This window comes from Olea europaea, unplaced genomic scaffold (assembly GCF_002742605.1).
Source record: "Olea europaea var. sylvestris unplaced genomic scaffold, O_europaea_v1 scaffold2265, whole genome shotgun sequence".
NCBI lineage: Eukaryota > Viridiplantae > Streptophyta > Magnoliopsida > Lamiales > Oleaceae > Olea > Olea europaea.
The window spans coordinates 35,059-55,970 of NW_019240709.1; the positions used below are offsets into that span (position 1 = coordinate 35,059).

The 20,912-nt window shown below is 34.8% G+C and overlaps 1 pseudogene; it reads right to left on the reverse strand.

Moving 5' to 3' along the window:
* Positions 1–3,350: 3,350 nt before the first annotated feature.
* LOC111381171 lies at positions 3,351–4,738 on the reverse strand (annotated as a pseudogene).
* Positions 4,739–20,912: the final 16,174 nt, after the last annotated feature.

Sequence of the window (20,912 nt, forward strand, 5' to 3'; positions counted from 1 at the left end):
CTTCAGTTGCAGTTTCTCGATAGCCTCCTTAGACACTACATTCTCACAACTGTCACTATCAATTATCAGCTTGTAGACTCTATCAACAACTGTGCAGGTTGTGTGGAAAACGTTGGTTCTCAACCAATCATCCCCTAAATCACCCTTGGGAGTCAGCAGGCTTTTTCGAATGACCAAGGTCTCCTAGCCATCTCCATATAGCACGTCCTCATCTTCACCATCATCATACACAGGCTCCCCAACTTCCTCGAACTCCTTTATCCTATCTTCCTCAATCAGAAGATTTTTATTCTTCTGACCAGCAGGCTTCCTGTAATCAGTCGCCCTATGCCCCTGTTCACCACACCTGAAATACTTAATACTTGAGTTGGAATTGTCCCGCTGTGGCTGATAAGCAGCACGAGATTCTTGAGGGCGAACTGGCTGACTATCTTCACCTCTGACCACTGGCCTCCTACTCTGCTGTTTTTCCAATGCAAGTGCCCGCTGATATGCCTCAGAAACCGTCCACAATGAATGAAGGCTGAGAACATCCTGCAGAGGCTGCCTTAATCCCCCAAATACCGTGCTACCATGTGCTCCTCCGTCTCGGATAAATCATTCTGAGCCACCAGCTGATAGAATTCCTCAGTATAATCATTGATCGATCTTGCGCCTTGCCTCAGTGAATGGAGCCTCTGAAATAAGGTTTGAGTATAGCCGAAAGGGAGGAAGTGCCCTTTCATCTTTTTCTTCATCTTCTCCCAGTCAGTAATTTTGGATTTCCCCTGTCGCTCCCTTGAATGCTTCAACTGTTCCCACCATGCAGATGCTTTACCTTTGAGTTTGATGGCGACTAGTTTTACTTTGACACGATCTGGAACTTCTTTATATTCAAAAATCCGCTCCACTTCATTCAGCCAATCAATAAATCCTTTAGCCTGCAACGTACCCAAAAACTCGGGTAGATCCACTCTAAAATTGAGATCCACATGACGATCATCCAGTCCACGATGCTCCCAAACTCGAGCACAATGGTGATACGAGTTTTCGAAACTGGTATCGGAATCATGACCCTCCACCTCATGACTACGGAACTCCTGCTCCGTCAAACGTTGGGTTAACTCCGCTACTTGTCTTTGCAAATCTTCAATCGTTACATCTTGAATATTACAATCACGGTGTGGGACTTTCTTAATCGGAACCTGCCTTCGACGACCACGTCCACCAACCATTATAACTGATGGAATTTATCTCCCAAGAAGATTCTGACGCTCTGATACCAACTGACGCTGGGTATGATAGTGATTATCCTATTGCCTTGTTGTAGCAAATGATTCGCAAGAAAGAAACGAAAGAAAACACCCAAAAACCAAAGAAAGTACTCTGAAATCAACAGAATATTATTAATAATGCAGAATGATCAAAATTAACCCACAAGACAAGTTAAATTGTTGCAAAATACGAAATTATAGGAAAATTACCATAAATGGCAAAATTTCAAAATTATTCCAGAATAACTTATTAAGTAAAAGAAGTAGGTTGTCAAAAATTTAGCTCAATTTGAGTTCTCTAATATATGGAAAAGGGAAACGATATATTATCATAAATAGCAAAAAGTAACTAAAAATTAAATTTTGAAAAGGAAAACAGCGAATTTTGGGCTCTAAGTTGATGCCCACCGAGCATAGCTGGGTGGCCACGGCATGCGCGCCGACAAGAGCTTTCCGGATTGGGGTCATAATAGCGATTCTGATAATTGTAGCCAAAGTTATAGCATAATTACCAAAGACATGTCAAATTCCCTAAATTAAGGAAATAATTGCGATTCACTTCCCATCTTTGCGCCGATCCGCCAACTCATGGTATCTCAACACCATCATCGTGTTATCTGACAAATCAACAACACTCGACTCGAATCCTCCTGCATCAGTTAGTGAAGTCGATCCATTAAATTGTTTTAGTTGGTACCATCGCTTAACATGACAACTATCTGTAAAGAAAAACCAAAAATCCTAAACGTCCAAATAACACGAGTTAATAGTACCACAATAACACACGTAAAACCATGTATAACGATTTGTCAATTCTTTTACTTTTTCATTTTTGATCTAATATTAGCTAATAATAGGGTACTTGTATGTTCAAGTAGTGCTTTAAAAAGATTTTTTAAGGTGTAGAAAACTAGGACTGGACAAAACTTTCAAATCGAATCGAGCGGTTCTTTTTAAGTTAAATACTTGAACGGGTATCTGAATCCAGAATCGACGAGTTTGATTCGATTCTCGATTCTAAATCAAGACCCGAAGAACCGAATAAGAATCTAATCTCCTTAATTTTTTTAATTAATTTATTTTAAATATGCAAAATTATTTTATTTTTTCTAAATAAATTTGTTAACAAGGTAATTTAGTTCAAACCAAAAATATGATTTTCCTATTTTTAATTTTCTATTCAAAGTCAATTTAATCAAATTGACCTAAATTTTATCCAAATCTATTACTCTACCGTAGTGTCATTTTTACCGTTCTGGATAAATCGAATTAAAACTCGACAATGCCTCTCTTAATTATTTTGAACTCGTTATCTTCCTCTTCGTATGATTTTAACAATCAAATCTATGAAGAACTCAACAAAGAGAGACGCAAAAGACACAGATTGGACAATATTATTTTGTACGAGCTAACATTGAACATATCATTAGTTCAATTAATGTAACTTTATAAATATTAAAAAAATTAATTATAATACGGAATTTTGGAGTTGAATGGAACTGAACCGAACCCGAACAGTTCCATAATTAAATTTAGACCCGACGATTCCACTTACTAAATACTCGAAAATTTCGGGTCAGTTCGATTCTCATTAGAATCGAAACGAACTAAATCAAACCACATCCAGCCTATAGAAAACTATCAAAAATTGGATGAGCATCATAAAGTCATGATTGTTAGGCTGTGGAACCTAATTACGATCAATCTTAATAATTGCCACTTCAAGGGGCTTTAATGATTGTTTAGAAATTTATATTCTTGTAATATTTTATTAAAAATAAAAGTCTCTGTAAAATGTGAATTTGCCCTAATTTATCTTATAAATAGGGAGCCATATGTCCTTACGCTTATTTTTATCATAAAAAAAGAGAGATGTTAGAAAGATAGGTGTGCAGCTCTTATAAACCTTTTAAATTTATCATAGTGAATTACTGTCGCGGTGGGAAAGACATAGTATTATATTGAAGCCAACCTCTATAAATTTTGCGTGTTTTTGAGCGTTTATTTTTCTCTCTTCAAACTGACTGCACTTGGTGAAATAGAATTATGGTCTCAACAACGATATAAACAAAAAAGTAGCTAAACAGTTCGCACATAGATATATTTCCACATTCTAGGCGAAGATACAGCACCAAGAACGCCTAAATAAGTAGATATTCATGCTACTGCATATATGAAACCACACAAAATAGATAACTAAAATCAACACACACTAATATTTAGGAACCCATACGAGGTTATCCTTAGGAAGGAAATGGCAGACTGGAATATTCCCTGGTTTCAGCTTCAGCAACTGAAAAGCCAAGTGTTTCGGGTTCCACGCCGTCGTATCCTGGTGGCAAACCGCCACAGCTTCCACCTTAGCGCCACTTTCCCCCAACATCGCCACCTTGTAAGCCACGGTGGATTCTGTCTTGTGGCAGTAAAAAACAACATATGCATACTTTTGCTTGTGGCAAGCAACTACTTTTCGCCCGACATTTTCTTGACCTTAACAATTTTGTACTTCTGCAATGGAGTTTCATTCTCTGTCTCTAAAGAAACAGCCTCGATTTTTGATCCCAACTTGGAGGTGCTGAAATCCACCATGGATTCCAATGAAGTAGCACAGTATTTTTCTTCTCCTTTTATCCCTGCCTCTTCGCATTCTTGAAGTGTTTTCTTCATGATTTTTGCCTTTTTCGAACTGGGATTTACTGAAAATCTGTTCAGAATTTCTAGGAACTTTCCTGAAGAAAATGGAATTGAATCAGCTACTCGACGCGGCAATAAACTGCCCTGATCGTATGCACTCATGAAAAAGTGCAATTTCATATTATTTCCTTTATAAAGATCCTTTTCCAGAAAGAATAGGGTTACGTTTTGATTATCACGCAGTTGATTTTCGTCAGCTCCATGGTGGTAGATGATGGGAAATGCATCTGGTGTGACTCCAACATAGACTGATTTGCCTGAAAATTGGTTGAATTTGAACTTATTTTACTTCAGAAAAGAAGAAAAATGTCCTTCTAAATCCACTTCAATTACATGATAGAACATTGAAAAGATTCTTGAAATGGATCAGTTCACCCTCAACTGGAATTGGTTTTACCCATTCATGTTTTGAAAAAGAAAAATAAAGCCTTTTTATTTATTTATTTGGTGTTTTGCCCGAATTAGTTTTTCAAAGCACTGATCTACACACAAGATTGTGAGTTCAAGACAAACCAGGATGGAAAAGATCCTTCACAGCTTTAGGCATGGAAGAGTTAGGCAGCACAGATCTCCAGTAGTCTTCCTGTGAAGGTAAAGCTTCATGGCTTGCCACTAATGCCACCTGAAACAAATGCACAAATCATACACTAACTTCTTCATTGTGAACACAGAAAGAAGTATAAAAATAAAAATTACTCACAGAAAGAATTAAAAATATATGCTGAAACTTGAACTTCATTGGATCTCGGATAGAGCTGCAATACGTAAAGAAAATGGAGTAATTGGAACTGAAAACAAAGAAGGTTGGATTTAAATTTTAAAGGAAGAAAAAATGATTTATTGCAGCATTAATATTTTTAACAATAATAAACTTTTGATTTAATGTATGATCCAAAAGATTTTATTACTTTAACTGTATTTGACTTACACGAATTCAATGACGTGTCAATCCCAAGTATTGATGAGGTTGCATTTGCTATGAGTATGATATTTAGCTACTGGAGTTACAACTCTAGTCTAAGTTACATTACTGTGACATTAAATGATAGGTGAAATTAAATAAGTAATTTAATTTTAAATTTCATTTAGTCTATCATCTAACGTCACCTAGATTAGGGTTGTAACCCTAGTGGAGCTACATATCATCATTCATTTATTATTCGTTGAGGAGAGGAAAAAACCACTTGACCTTTATTGGGTGTGCATGCTATTCTTGTTGAAGTATTTTTGGGTATTTTGGTATGTTTAAAAGATTTTTTAGCCCCCACTACACAAATATTATTTGGAAAAAATAAAGTTTGAACAATGACTTTTAGGAGAATGTGTAATTAAAAAGTAGGAAAAGAATTAGGGCATATATGTAAAATATTTTATTATGTCAATGTGTTGAAAGTAATGATTGTCAAACAGGAGCTTAGATTAGTTCTAACTTTATCCAACTGACCTCTTTAGTTGTAATAATTGGAATTCGGCTTTGTCTGTAAGTTAGCAAGATGTTTCTTAACTAGAATTTTAATGAATTTTAAATGGGCGTCCTCAATTGAAAGTTTGATAGATATTAAAAGAGGTTGGTTATATCCACATAATAATTTTTATTTATTAAACCACATTTTAATTGTAGTCAAGCACATCAATTTTTGCTCATTATAACAATTATGTTCTTAACATTTTTCCGTCAAATTCTTATATTCAATTTTCCATTGATTAGTATGTTTCGTCCTTAATTATATCAAAATATTTTACTTTCATGCTTTGAAATGTGGAAAAAATACTTTTTTGCACTTTTTATTTATTTTTCTAAAAAATATGATAGAAAAATAAAGTTGTTTTATGCCATTTCAACTAACTTTTAGACATAAAACTATTATCAAATAAGAAATGTGTTAGTAATAAAAAGTTTAAAGATAATATTGATATAAAAAATTGTTAAAGACATAAGTGCTATAATGAACAAATATTAAGAACTTTAAGTGCAACTAAAATGTGGTGTAAGAAATAAAATTTTTATTGAATATAATCACACTTTAAAAATTATAAATTCTAATAAATTTCGTAAATTTAAGTAGATTTCCAAAAAAATCATAAGATCTCATTTGACACGGTGAATATCATTCTGGTATCATTAGACACGGTGAAAATCATAAGCTAGAAAGTGTGTATCCATTGGATATTCTTTTGGGATGAATGGATATATCATTCTGGTATCAAAGAAGATAGATTACTAGACCTAGATACTAAGAAAGTTTTCATTTCTTGAAACATTGTCTTCTATGAAACCCATACAATCATAACTCAATAAAGCAAATAAACTAAAGTTCTGGGTTCGATCCAAAAATAATAAACCAAGCAACTAATAAATCGCCGATAATATGTTGACCTCTTGATCATAAAACTTGAGAATCTCACCCAGATTGTTTGAAGCTCAACTCAATAAATTATTAAACCAAAGAACCAAGACAATTACAAAATAATATCTTGACCCTGTGATCATAATACTTACAAATCTTACTTGAATTGTTGAATGCCACAAAGAGTATGAATCTTTGATAAGTTCGGATAGTTTGAACGCCACAAATATTAAAAATATTTGATAAGTTCTGCTCAATTAAGAACAAAATAAAAAGTGAAAAATTTCACATTATAATTAATTCTCAAAAAATTTATGTCTTTATTGTACAATGAATGTGTCTAGCATAAAATAAACTCCTAATTAAAATAAAACTCTAATTTTAAAGACATATCCAAATAAACTAGAAAAATATAAATAAATTTGAATGAATTAATACTACAAATAACGAAAATTAAACTAATTCAAAATATAAAAACGCAAAAATAGACCCCTAAACAACCTTCTGTATAATCAAAAGACTTTTTCAAATTGGATCATGGACGAAAATCCGACAACCAAGCTGAAAGTTATATGCATTTTTGTACATCTTGTGCATTTTCACACATACTTCATATTTCTTTCATTTTCTAATTAGTTTAGGATCTTCTCTTCTAATTGATCTATATCACTCTGGAACATGCAATAGGGCCTCGTTAGTTTGCCCTCTATGATTCTCATCAACAAAGCTGTTTTTCTTCTAAAAAATGACAATACCAACAACTTTGTCATTTTATTAAATCCAAGTGAACTTACTTTTACCCTAGATCCTAGTATTTCATTTCCAACCCTCTAGTTCATAATGATCCTATTCCTATAGATAATCAAAACATTATTTTAAGAACCAATAATAACAGAACCATTGATTCACATGCAAATGAGATGGTTGGCTCTACTGACCAATCAACACATGATCCAGAAAATGACCAAGAAATTCCCGTGCATCGGCCCTAAAGATCAACTAGAATAAGGAAAGCTCTAGCACACTTACAAAACTTCGTATGCAAGACGGCCCCTTCACTTCTCCTACCTCATAAGTTAGACGAGCAGAAAGTCCAAATTTAGTCAGGTAATTCATTTTCTCTCAGTTATGCATCCTACAATAAGTCGTCATCACCATACAAAGCATTTATGTCTTCAATAACTTTTCGAGGAGAACCTAAGGACTATCTAGAACCTAGAACATTCCTTGAATAAAGAACATCAATGAAAGCTGAGATTGAGCTCTTGAGTTGAATGATACACGGATATTTGTTGATTTACCTATTGATAAAGAATCAATAGGCTGCAAACAGATTTATAAAATTCAATTTAATGTTGATGGGAGTACAAAGTGGTACAATGCGAGGCTTGTAGCAAAAATGGTTACTACGAGGACATTATTGGCTATTGTAGCAGTGAAAGGATAATTTCAACATCAATTTAATGTCAATAATGCTTTCTTATATGAAGACTTAGAGGAGAAAGTGTACATAGAGCTACCACCAAGATATCCTAATAAGAATGGAGGAAAATTGTGTAAGCTTAACAAAAGCTTATATGGACTTAAGCGGGCTTCATGCAAACGGTACTCAAAACTTTCTAGTTTTATCATTCAATGGGGCCATTCTCAATATAAGACAGATTATAGTTTATAAACAAGGTCAACACATATTTCTTTTACAACAATTTTAGTATATGCAGATCACATAATAGTTGCTAGAAATTGTGTGGAGACAGTCAATCAGCTGGAGTATTTATTTGACGACAAGTTCAAAATCAAAGACCTTGGCTACCTCAAGTACTTCCTTGGAATTGAGGTGACAAAGCCAGCGAAAGACATTTATTTATGCCAACAGAAGTATGCATTGGAAATTCGTGCAAATTCGAACACTACTGGGTCAGCTCCAGCCAAAATTTCTTTAGATCAAAATGTCAGATTGTCCAAAGAAGAATGAGAGATCATTGTAGAACCTTCTCTTTATATGATGTTGATTGATAGGCTTTTGTATCTCGTGATAATAGGACCTGAATTGGCATGTTCAGTTCAAATGTTGTGTCAATTTACGGACAATTCCTAGTTACCACACTGAAAGAGCGCCATGGCAAGGATTTTTCTATCTAGCAAATACAGAAATTCAATGCAAAGGCTTTAGCGACTTATACCGGAGGCATGTCCAGACACAAGAAGGTCTGTCACATGTTACTATATGTTCATAGGATGCCCCTTAGTATCTTGGAAATCAAAGAAGGAAACTGTAGTCTCTAATCCTCCACAGAAGCAAAGAATGGAGCCATGATTAATATTTGTTGCGAGTTGACTTGGCTCGGGTATTTGTACAAAGACCTACCAATTTGATATCCATAGGCTGCTCTTTTATATTGTGACAACAAGCAAGCATTACATATTGCCACAAATCCTGTATTCTACGAGAAAACTAAGCACATAGAAATTGATTGTTACTTAATTCGGGATAAGATTCAAGGAGAGAGCATATTGAGAAAACATGTCACTAGTAGTTCACAATGTGGTAGACATCTTCATTAAGAGCCTAGACTTACGCCCCACGTGGTTGCGTTCGACCCGTCTCGGTAGCGGCCGCAAAACAGCGTGGAGAGCATGCTGCAGCAATACAGAATGCAGGCTGCCTAAAATTGTGCAGTGTTCCAGGGTGTTAATGAGGTTTTTCTAAGTCCCTACCCAGCCATTTCGAGAGGAAAAATACATAAACCTGCAGCGGGATATTTTGGGATGCAAGTAGGCAACTTGCACAACTTGTCCACTTGTGCCACTTGCAAGATATTATCAAAAATACAAGCTAAGCGCGAGTTGACAAAGATATTATCAAAGGTGCAAGCTAAGCACGAGTTGGCAAGAATAATATCAACTATGCAAGCTAAGATCGAGTTGGCAACAACTTGCAAGGAAAGTTGTAAGTTTATCCACTTGACGACAACTAAGCATGAGTTGTAAACAACTAGCACGAGTTTTGACCAACTAAGCATAGGTTGTAAAGTAATGCAACTTGATCTTAAGGAAGTTTAAGTTTTGCCTATAAATAGAGATGGAAGTCTCATTTGTAAATCATGTAGAGTTGAGTGAGTTTATTCATTAGAGAGATTGTAAAGTTTTCCCTTTCATTTATACAAAGAAAGTTTACCGGCCTTACTTATTTTTCATATAGCCCTTACTTCAAAAATCTCTTCTCAACGTGGGTATAATTTAGCCTCCTTGGTTAAATTATTTGTGAGCGTGAAAAGATTGACTTAACGTTTTCTCGTGAGGTGCGGGAATTGTCAAGCGTTAAGGTCGCATGATTTTAGCTGTTCGGGTGTAACAAAACTAGGTCCATGACACTAGGCTCTCAAAGCCTTTATTCGTTAATGTGCAAGATGGGGGTAGCAGACATCTAAACTCCATATTGTAGGGGTTTGTTAAAGAATGAAAGAGAAGTTGAATTAAAGAATATTTGCCAACAGACCTGTAAGTAACAAATTGGAAAAGCAGCTGATGACAAATCATGGAAAGTCAAGAGAGATCTAGTGAAGAAGAAAACAAAGCTTTCAGATGTAGGCTAAAAGGAATATGCTGTTGGTTAGAGAAAGTTGTTGTGTATCTAAGGAATTGATTAGCTGAAAATTGTTGTACAAATTAAATTCAATTTTATGTGTTTTTTGTTCAAATTTGTTAGATTTGATTTCTATTTCTATACTTTAGCAAATTTACAGAAATTTAGAAAGAGGAATAAAAATTAATTTATAATTAAAGTTATCCGTTGTTTTTTCCAAAATTAATTCCGGCATTTGCTAGTCTTGCAGTAACTCACATTCAAAATATTTTAATCCACATCTCCTGCCATTGTATCTGGAAACTTTGTATGAGCTACTCATTATCTCTCAAATACATGATAACCTACGAAATAGAGCATGGAGAAAGAAAGGTGAAAAGGGGAAATAAGGCTAAGGAGAAAGTGCTAGGGATGCAAGGGTAAGGGTTAGAAAGGACACAATATTCTAAGTAAAATTACTTGGAAAATGATAGTCTGCCAGGGTCATTTGCACAGACCCTAGCCAAACTATCTCTCAAACAAGGGGACCCACACCCATTTTTTAAGGAAAAAAATAAAATAAAATGCCCACCCTCTCATAGTCTGGTCAGGGTCTGTGCAAATGACCCTGACAGACTAATATATCCCAAATTACTTTTGATAATAGTACATACTTGATGTCCAAATGTCCTTAAATTAGACATGTCAAAATGGGTAGACTTCTTGGCTTGGCTAAGCCTACCCACAAATGGATAGGCCCAAGAATTGACCGATAATCGAATTGGGTTGGTTCATGAGTTGCCTGCCAATAATATTGGGTCGGTCCAATTTTTGTACAAAGGCCAGACGGTTAACCACTAGACCCATGTAAAAATAATATGCAACATACCAAAAAAAAGGTTAAAGAAGAGAGAAATTCCTCCCTCCGCATAGAAACTTCTTGCTTTAAATGGCGTATCAATGACAACTATTATTAAATGAGATTTGACAAGTCTAAACTGGTAGGCTTGTCAATCAAATGATTTTTTAGTAATGAGATTTGACAAGTCAAATAATTCATTTTTTTATTGAGAAACAAAATCAATTAAAGTCAGGAACTTGTGATTTGCTTTCTTTCTTGCCATTGTTAAATTATGACAATTGTTAGATGATCAATTTTTGAATTTATATATGGACCGCGCTAGGCGTAAAGGGTGAGTCCTACAAGTGTTTTACAGGGAATAAAAAAAAAGAAAAATAAATAAGGATCTTGCACTCTTTCTTTCGTCCTTCTCCCCAATACCCAACAATCCCCAATTTCAAAACCTACCTCTCCAAAATCCTCTCTTCACTTTAGAATTCCATCCGAACACCGGTACATTAATCTCCACCTCCGACAGCCCCCAAACAGCCGCCCTCATCAGGTTGTGTTTCCTCAAATGAGTGCGTCTCCAAGTGCATCTTCGAAGCGATGTTGAAAATTGTCGATTAAGCCGATTTCGCCACCATCATAGTTCATAAAGATAGAGGTAAATTCGGCCTCCTTCGTCACAGGCTGCAGGCATTTGCAATCCCTAAACACTTGCCCATTCCTTGAAAAGCATCGAACAGGCCGACACTTCCCTCGAATTCCTCTGCCACTAAATGAGCTTGGTGACCCAAACAATACAACCACCATCATCTAATCCCAATCAGGTAGTAGTTTAACTTCATGTTCATGTTCTCATTTCCATGGTTCTTTTGGAAAATGAAATATGTCGTTGTGCGGCCCTACATCTACTTGTTTATGACATTGCGATCCGGTTGGCCCAATTCCTATTTCACAGTAGTATATGCTTTGTAATTTATACATTATTTATGTAATTAAGATTCCCCATTTCACAGTAGTTAGTTTGTCAACATGAAAACCGATTGATTGTATGCGGCTGATTTGTATACTAGAATGCCAGGGAAGAATTCAGGTGTATGCCATAGTTACAGAGGCAGGGGACACTTCTTTGCTGAATGCCCGATCAAAGTGCGATGTCCGTTGTGTAAGCATGGATATCAAAAATGCTTTGAAGTAGAGAAGAAGACTTGTAATAAAGGTAGATTATTCAAGTGTTGCAGTGAAAAATGTGAAAAATGTGGATTTTGGGATTGGTATGAAGAAAGTCAAGAACGACGTGAATGTAGTAGCATTAGTGCTACCTCAATTAACCCTACGATGATGGAAGCAGTTGAAGATATGACCCGCACGTTCCAATCTCAAGTGAGGCTAAATAATGACGAGGAGCTCCATATTTCGGTGAACGTGACAATTCGTAAGGAAAAATCTGGTGCGACTGGGAATGTAAAAGGGAAAGGGCCTGCTTGATTGGTGTTGAGTTTGTTTATCTACTACGAAGAAACAGTAGTTTGGAACTTTATATTTGCTAGTGATAGTAGCTCACAACTATGTATCGTGTTTTGTGGTTTGTAACGTTTGTGAACTAATGAACTTGAATGTTAAGTTCTTCAATGAGTTGAAGTTGCACAAGTAGTTCTTTGTTTTGACCCAACACTCCTGGTTTTGCTAAGTATTCTCTTCCATTCAAAGCAGTAATTGGTAATTGGTTTTGGTATTTGTTAACTGCTGTCTTGAGGTTAAAATAAAGTAGTGTTCTGCCTCTCTTTCACATGTACGATAGAGGTTAAAACCACACTGATAATGCTAGAATGTAAACTTGCCAAGTGATGATCTGATCACAAGTTAGATTTTTTACATTTTGTGAAAAGAACGATAATTGATGATAGACAAAATGAAGTAATGAACCCAGAATTTCAAAAATCGAAAAAAAAAATAATCAATTATCTCGGACATGTGAAATTAATGGAACTAAAATTGCCTCCATAGGAGCAAGGTAGTATACAATTAAATTAGTGATTCCAAAACACAGTATGCTAAACTGAAAAACTGGAAATGTTACTACTTGTTCATCTTTATGCTTTTCTTTAAATTCCAATGGCTAGATGATATATAGCTCCGAGTGCAAGAAATGTTATTGCTTGGAAAGTGCTGGAGACAGATTTGACTAGCTTCAACAACGAACTGGGCAAGCAGTTTTAAACAAAAATGGCATCCACAAACTTCATGCTTTCATGGCGAAGAAAGGGCAAGCTGGATTGAACAAAAAATGGGATCTACCAAAAAATGGCCTATTACAAATTGGCAAACTTTTCTAAATTTCTTGTGAAATTAACAAATTCCTTTATGGCAATTCAAAGGTGGAAACTTAACCTTTTCACAAGCCCCTGCCACCATCTTCTGGTAAAGTTGGATAGTAGAACGATATTCCATGATCTTCCATATATAACGAATATTAAGACAAGACAACGAAATAAAAAGATAACGAATTGTAATGATTTCGACAATTATTTACCTCGTGAATTAGTGCTACTATCATGCGGCGATGGAGACATAAAGCTGGAAGGCGGGTATTCTTGGATAAACATATGATTTTCAGCATCACCCTACATATAATCATAAAATAAATATAACATAAACTTCCGTCATAACAGAGAATTGAAAATACTAACCAACAACATTTGTGAATATAAGAATGTGGGCGGTACAGAATAGCTAAGTTGTGATGGTTCTTCAACTTGGGGTGGTACCACCGGCATGTTAGTATGCGTCACCCTCGATGCGTTTCCCTTGCTTGAAGTCAAACTTCTCTACATTTATATCAAACATATATGAGAATTTGAAATTGGACTCCATTTCAATGGTGAGGTTGACAAACAAAAGTACCTTTGTTTTCTTCGACCTCGACTCCAATGACCCTTTCGCACGAAGCTTTTTTGGTACACCCTTTCTCTTCACCAATATAGGATCCCTTACACTTTCGCAATCAATGGGCTGAGAATCCGTGCATTGAGAGGATAAGTTAAAAGCAGTTAGCGACCCAACATTACTTTCGCTACTCAACTTGCTAAGCGTAAGCTCTTTATATTGACATTTTATCTAGTCCATTATTGCGCGTGACCACCCTTCATCATCTGCAGTGAGATCCGACACCTGCGAAAAAGCTTGACACATTTCCTCGTATCTCAACTGTGCCGGAGTACTAACCAAGCCATCGTAGTTTACTGCCACTCTTGTGTGTGGTCTACTAACATCTCTCCTCCACCTTCGTAGTATATACCTCTCGGGTATTGATCTCACGTCGTTACGGATTAAGACTGCGATTGCATGCCTGCATAATATCCCTCGAAACTTAAATAAATGGCAGCTGCAAACTATTTCACAACTATCCCTCCTAAAAGCGACGAAGAACTTTTTTTCCTTCCTTTGGTGGTCATACAACACATCCTCCAGAACTCCGTACCTTATCCCTAAACTCCCCTCTAAAGCAGCTATGAGATCGCAATATACCTTCCCTGTGAACTCATCTTGCACTTCTCGAAACTTCGAAATTGTGTACACCAACTGAAATTGTTTTTCCATTTCATAATTTGTTGCACATGGTACCATCTGCGAGTATGACTTGAAATCTACATAGTACTCCTTCTCAACCTTACTTCTCAGTGCTCGTTCATATTGTTCAACAAACTGTTTAAGCGAGGTCTTCGAATGTACATATCCATCGAAGAAGGTATTCGTACTTTCACTTCACTGAGTCATGGACATACTAGCCCAGAAAGTGATTTTCAAAAAACATGGAACCCAACGACTTCTATTATTATAAAGTCCAGCCAACCAATCATTCTCATACAACTCGTATAAGTCAACCATCAATGCTCAACCTTCTTCAAATTCTTCATCAGTCTGCGAATCATACACCAATCTATGTATAGCCGAAAATATGTTTCCCTTATCAACATGATACCCAAACTTCTCCAGCAATTTCTTGAAAATATGCCATAAACACCATCTATGCTTGGTGGTCGGAAAAACAATTTTAATTGCATTTTGCATAGCACTATCTTGGTCTATAATAATTCCATGGGGGCTTGACCTTGCATGCACTCAAGCCATGTACTGAATAGCAAAACAAATGTATCTGTGTCCTCATTTGATAACAGACCACAACCCAGCAGTGTTGATTGACCATGATGGTTAACTCCAACAAAAGGAGCGAAAGACATGTCATATTTATTGGTAAGGTAGGTGGTGTCAAAGGTGACAACATCACCGAAGTCCTTGCATGCCTGCTACATCTATTATCAGTCCAAAATACATTCTTCAATCGCGACTCATCATCTAAATCGATACTGAAGTAAAATCCATGACAACGTGCTTGCATTTTCGAAAAATAAGATTGTATTGCGGCTGCATCACCCTCTCCGAGTCATAATTATCTCACTTGCTCAATATAATTTCGGCAATCCTTTTCCACACAAGGCAAATTCTCATATCCACCAGCTTTGATGACTGCGCAATTGAAACTTTTATGCAACGAAATCCCGGCCATGTCATTAACTTCAAGCTTTCTTTTCACATATGCTGGCAATTTTCGATTGCAACGGTAAAACCTGAATTTTGAAGGGCTTGTTGTATGATTGTGCTTAAGGTGGACTGTGTTGATCCTCCAAGTTCCATTATCATCCGAAGAAGCAGAGATTCTAGCTTTACAATCCGTTTGCATTGTTGGTTGAGGCTTCAATGAACCAACAACATTAGTGCTTTTTTGACCTTCATGACAACATGTAAATGTCACATATCTTAGAACTCCATCCTCCCCTCTTTTCAAATTCCTCTTCCGAACTGGAAAGCCTACGTCGTATGTATGTCTTTTATAGAACTCAAACATTGCTTTTTCATCTGTGAATTGCATACCCACCTCACGATAACATTGATAATACCTTCATATGAAAATGGGCAAAAAACAAACACAAGGATACATATTACTGCAGCCAAAGAGACAGGTTGGGCCTTGGACATTTCAACATAATAAAAGCAATTCAATTGGTTATTATTCTTCACGTTACACTTGGTTTCTAAGTTGAAAAACATAAATCACTCAGACTTAGCAATCTCATTTTGTGATTAGTTTCTTCGTCTACCTTGTAGCTTTAGGATTTATAATATTCAAAGTGTTTTTGAGCCATGAGTATAGAAAATGGGCAAAGAAGCCATGAGTAATTGTAATAAAGATTGAGCTTACTGCATTAACCAACTAGTCGTGTCTTCAACCTTCCGGCAACGTTCGCACTTGGACACTTCTTTTATTCTACAACATGGGGTGCAAGATAGCTGGTCGATTGACGCTGGAGGTGGAGAAGATGGCTGGTCGGGCGATGGCAGGTGGAGAAGATGTCTGGTCGAGCAGGCAGGCCGAATTTCAAGCTTCGACGAAAGAAAGGGGATACTGAACTGAGCTTGCGTTTTGACGAATTTCACGCTTGGACGAACAGGGGTACTAAGCTTGCTATTTTGGGGGGAACTAAGGTGGACTGCAACTCATTTCCCTCCATTGCCGATTGTTTCTTATTTGTTTATTGACCACACGTGTGAGTCATTTTTTAAAAATTACTTGTAAACGCCCTAGCAAAGCATTCTGTACGCTGGGCTTTATCCTTTATATATAAAGGTGTTGTCATTCATATTAGATATTATAATCAAAGTTCACTTCACTTTTTAATACACTTTCTTGCCTTTCAACTTCCTATGTACATTATTATTTTTGAAAATTTTCAGAATTATTCTTTACCATCTTTTACAGTTTGTTGATATAATTTTCTATATTTTTAATATTCTTTTCAGTTATTAATTATTACAATGTTGATTTTTTTATTAATTATACATAGTCCATAAATATTTCTCTTTTCTTTTATCAATATTTTTAAATTATGGAATCACACCGTTTTCCTACTGATGATTTCAATTTAAGAAATAGTGGCTCTCCAATAAATTTGGAGGATGATGCTACAAATATTGCCATTGTTTGAGCCCCATTTTTTCATTAAAACACATTCTTCAATAGTGATTTGACATCATTTCAACCACATATTTTTCAATAAAATAATATTACACGCATTCCCATAACTATTCATTATTTTTTAACCACACATTATCCATTATAACACTACTTCAAAATGCATTTTTCTAGAAAAATGTGGCTCAAATAACCCCATTGGATAAACAAACATCGAATGTTTAAAAAAAATTACAGTATATGCAACTCGTGGAAAAGCAATATGTAATATTTGTTTAAAGGCTTACGCATGGTTAAAGGGTCAAGGCACTGGTGGGTTGCGACGACATAAAAATTCTCATCTTAACTAAACAGGACATTTAGATCCTAGACTAACAAAAATTACTTCTTTTACAGGTGTTGATGGATCAATTACTTTTGCTAACTTTTCTTATTCGCTGGAACAGATGAGATTTGGAATGTCCGAATTTTTGACGTCAATTGAGAGGCCCTTTACTTTTGCAGAAGATCAATACTTTAAGGAGTTTATGCAAAAATATGTTTCCCCTCTTATTGAAGTGTAAGTAGAAATATTGCTCATTCTAATTGCATGAAATTATTTCATATAATGAAAGATAATTTAAAAAATCAATTTAATGACTTTGATGGAATTATGTGTTTTACATCTGATTGTTGGTCCGCAAGTAATCACAATGGTTACATTTGCATCACTACACATTAGATAGACAATAATTGGTTATTAAAAAAAATATTGCTTTTCGTTTACCAAAATATCCACATAATGGTCTAAATTTATATGATAATTTATCACAAGTTTTTAATGATTTTGGTGTTTTAAATAAATTATCTAGTATTAGTTTTCATAATGCTAAGCAAAATACTGCATGTATTGACCTTTTGATTAGAACTCTTAAACCTTAGTTCGATTCTAAATTATTTCATATGCGATGTCGTTTGTCACATATTTAATTTAGTTGTCCAAGATGGTTTGAAATTAATAGAATCATGAGTACAAAAAATTAGACAAGTAGTTAATTATATTTCTTGTTCTAATTCTAGGCAACAAGATTTTGGAAAAAATTTCAATAATTTCAGATTAAAAAAGAAGAAATTTCTCAATGATGTACTGAATATATGGAATTCAACATTTCTTATGTTAAGGTCATGTATTAGTTATACTAATGCTATTAATGTGTATGGTAATTCGATGCAAGACCAATTTCGTATTAACGATTCAGATTGGGAATCGACATTCAAGATTATGAAATTTTTGAAGGCTTTCTACAAGGCAACAAAAGAAGCGTTCAAAAGTTTATTACCCAACAAGTTGTATCGTTCATAACATTTGGTAGGAAATGCTAATCAATTTTCAAGTTATAGAGATGATCCAATTTTTACTAACATAGTTAGTGCAATGGAGAACAAATTTCGAAAATATTATGAAAACATGCCACTTATTTTTCCCTTGGTAGCAATTATAGACATTCGAATTAAATTATTTGGGGTTCAATGTGCTATGGAGCAACTTTCATAAAATTAATGTTTTAAGATAAATCTTACGAATCGGGAATTAGAATGTTTTCTTAATGAACTATGCAACTATTATTCTAGTAAATATAGAAACAATGAAACTGTTCCTGCAAGTTCCATTGCAAAAGAGAAATCGTCTTTCGTTTTTCTATGATAGCTCATAAACGTCGTGGTTGCAATTCTTCTTTCTACAAGTTCAAGTTTGCTGAGGAGTTGAAGAAACCTCTTGACCTTTATTGGGAGTGCATGCTCTTCTCGTTGAAGTATTTTTTGGGTATTTTGGTATGTTTAAAAGATTTTTTTAGCCCCTATTTGACAAGTATTATTTGGAAAAAATAAAGTTTTGAATAGTGATTTTTAAGAGAATGTGTGATTAAAAAGTAGGAAGATAATTTGGGTATATGTGAAGAATATTCTATTATGAGAAAGTGTGGCAGAAAATGCTTATGTAAAAAAAAAAAAAAAAAAAAAAGTCGAAAAAACCTCATAAAATAGCCTCCATATTTTGTTCACTAACCTTGTAACTGACTTACAAACTTAGAGAAAAAAAAAAGGGGGTATTTGTTATATTTGTATATACGTGGCATGCATGTCATGTGTCCTACATTGATTGACTCGACATCAACACCTGAATTGGGCCAATTAATCAAAAAACATGTTCTCGTACTTCGGTGGGCCAAGTAGGAAGATAATTTGGGTATATGTGAAGAATATTCTATTATGAAAAAGTGGGGCAGAAAATGTTTATGAAAAAAAAAAAAAAAAAAGAGTCTGAACATAATGGTTGTCGAACAGGGCTTACGTCAATTCTAACTTTATCTTGTTGACCTCTTCAATTGGAACAATTGGAATTTGATTTGGCTATAAGTTAACAGTATGTTTCTTAACTGGAATTTTGATGAATTTTAAATGGGTGTCCTCAGTTGAAATTTTGATAGATTTTAAAAGAGTTTGATTATATCTACACAATAATTTTTATTTGTTACACCGCATTTTAATTGTAGTTAAGCATTTTAATCTTCACTCATTATAGCAATTATGTTCTTAACCTTTTTTCATCGAATTCTTCGAATTCTTATCTTCAGCTTTTATTTTCATGCTTTGAAATGATGAAAATTATTTTTTACACTTTTTATTTATTTTTAAAAAAAATATGGTGAAAAATAAAGTTGTTTTTTATCCCATTTCAACTAACTTTTGGACATAAAATTGTTATCAAATAATAAATGTATAAAACAATGAAAATTTTGAAGATAAGAATAATATAAAAAATCGTTAAAGGCATAAGTGCTAAAAGAACTTTAAGTGCAATTAAAATGTGGTATAAGAAATAATAATTGTTGTGAATATAAGACACTTTAAAAGATTATAAATTATAATGAATTACCTAGATTAACATAAATTTCCAAAAAAACTCATAAGAATCTCATTAAAAATGGTGAAATTTCAAAAGAATTTGTTATGTATATTTTTAAGCTAGAAAGTGTGTGCTCATTGGATGTTTTTTTGATATCAATGGATATATCATTCTAGTATCAAAGGATACACTTTCATTTCTCGAAACGTTTTCTTCTACGAAACTATTTTTCCTCTAGAATTGACAATATACAATGACTTTGACATTTTGTTAAATCCAAGTGAACTTACTTTTACCCTAGATCCTGTTATCTTCATTTCCATCCCTCTACTTCATAATTATCCTATTGTTGTAGATAATCTAAACATTATTCTGAAGAACCAAGAATTACAGAACCATTGATTCACATGCAAATAAGATGGTTAGCTCTACTGACCAATCAACACATGAACCAAAAAATGACCAAGACATTTCCCCATATTTGCCACGAAGATCAATTAGAATAAGGAAAGCTTCAGCAGACTTGCAAAACTTCATATGCAAGAAAGCCCCTTCACTTATCTTATCTCAAAAATTAGACAAGCCAAAAGTCCAAATTTAGTTAGGTAATCCATTTTTTCTTAGTGCTTGTGTGTCTTACATTAAGTTGTCATCACCCCTCATATCCTTGTGGCTAACCAACACAACTTCCACCTTAGAGCCATTTCCCTCCACCATCGCCTTACAACACCTTGTAAGACACGGTGGTTTTTGTCTTGCAGCCATAAAAAACAACATATGCATATGTTTGCTTGTGGCAAGCAACAACTTTCTCCTTGACATTTTCTTCACCTTAACACTTTTGTACTCTGCAATGGAGTTTCCTTCTCCGTCTCAAAAGAAATCACCTCGACTTTTGATCCCAACTTGGAGGTGCTAAAATCTACCGTGGATTATGTTACGAATTGATCGCAAGATAATGACAATAATGAAATGCACAATAACAAAATTTTCAAGATTTATGTAGAAACCCAAGATGGAAAAAAACACAGGTACAGAATGAGAAATCCGCTATAATCAATAGTAATTGTGTTTACAATAAAATCTCAATTCTCTCAATTAAGATCTAAAGATCTCAAGATATTGTATGAATGTTATGAAAACAATACAAATTTTGACTTATATATATAACCCTAGAAATCAATATGTAGATGAATAAGAGTCTAAAAACACATCAAGACGGGCTTGGGTCGGATAAACCTGTCGCTTGAGCATCAGGCGGGTGACAGGCGGGCAACAAGTCTCTAC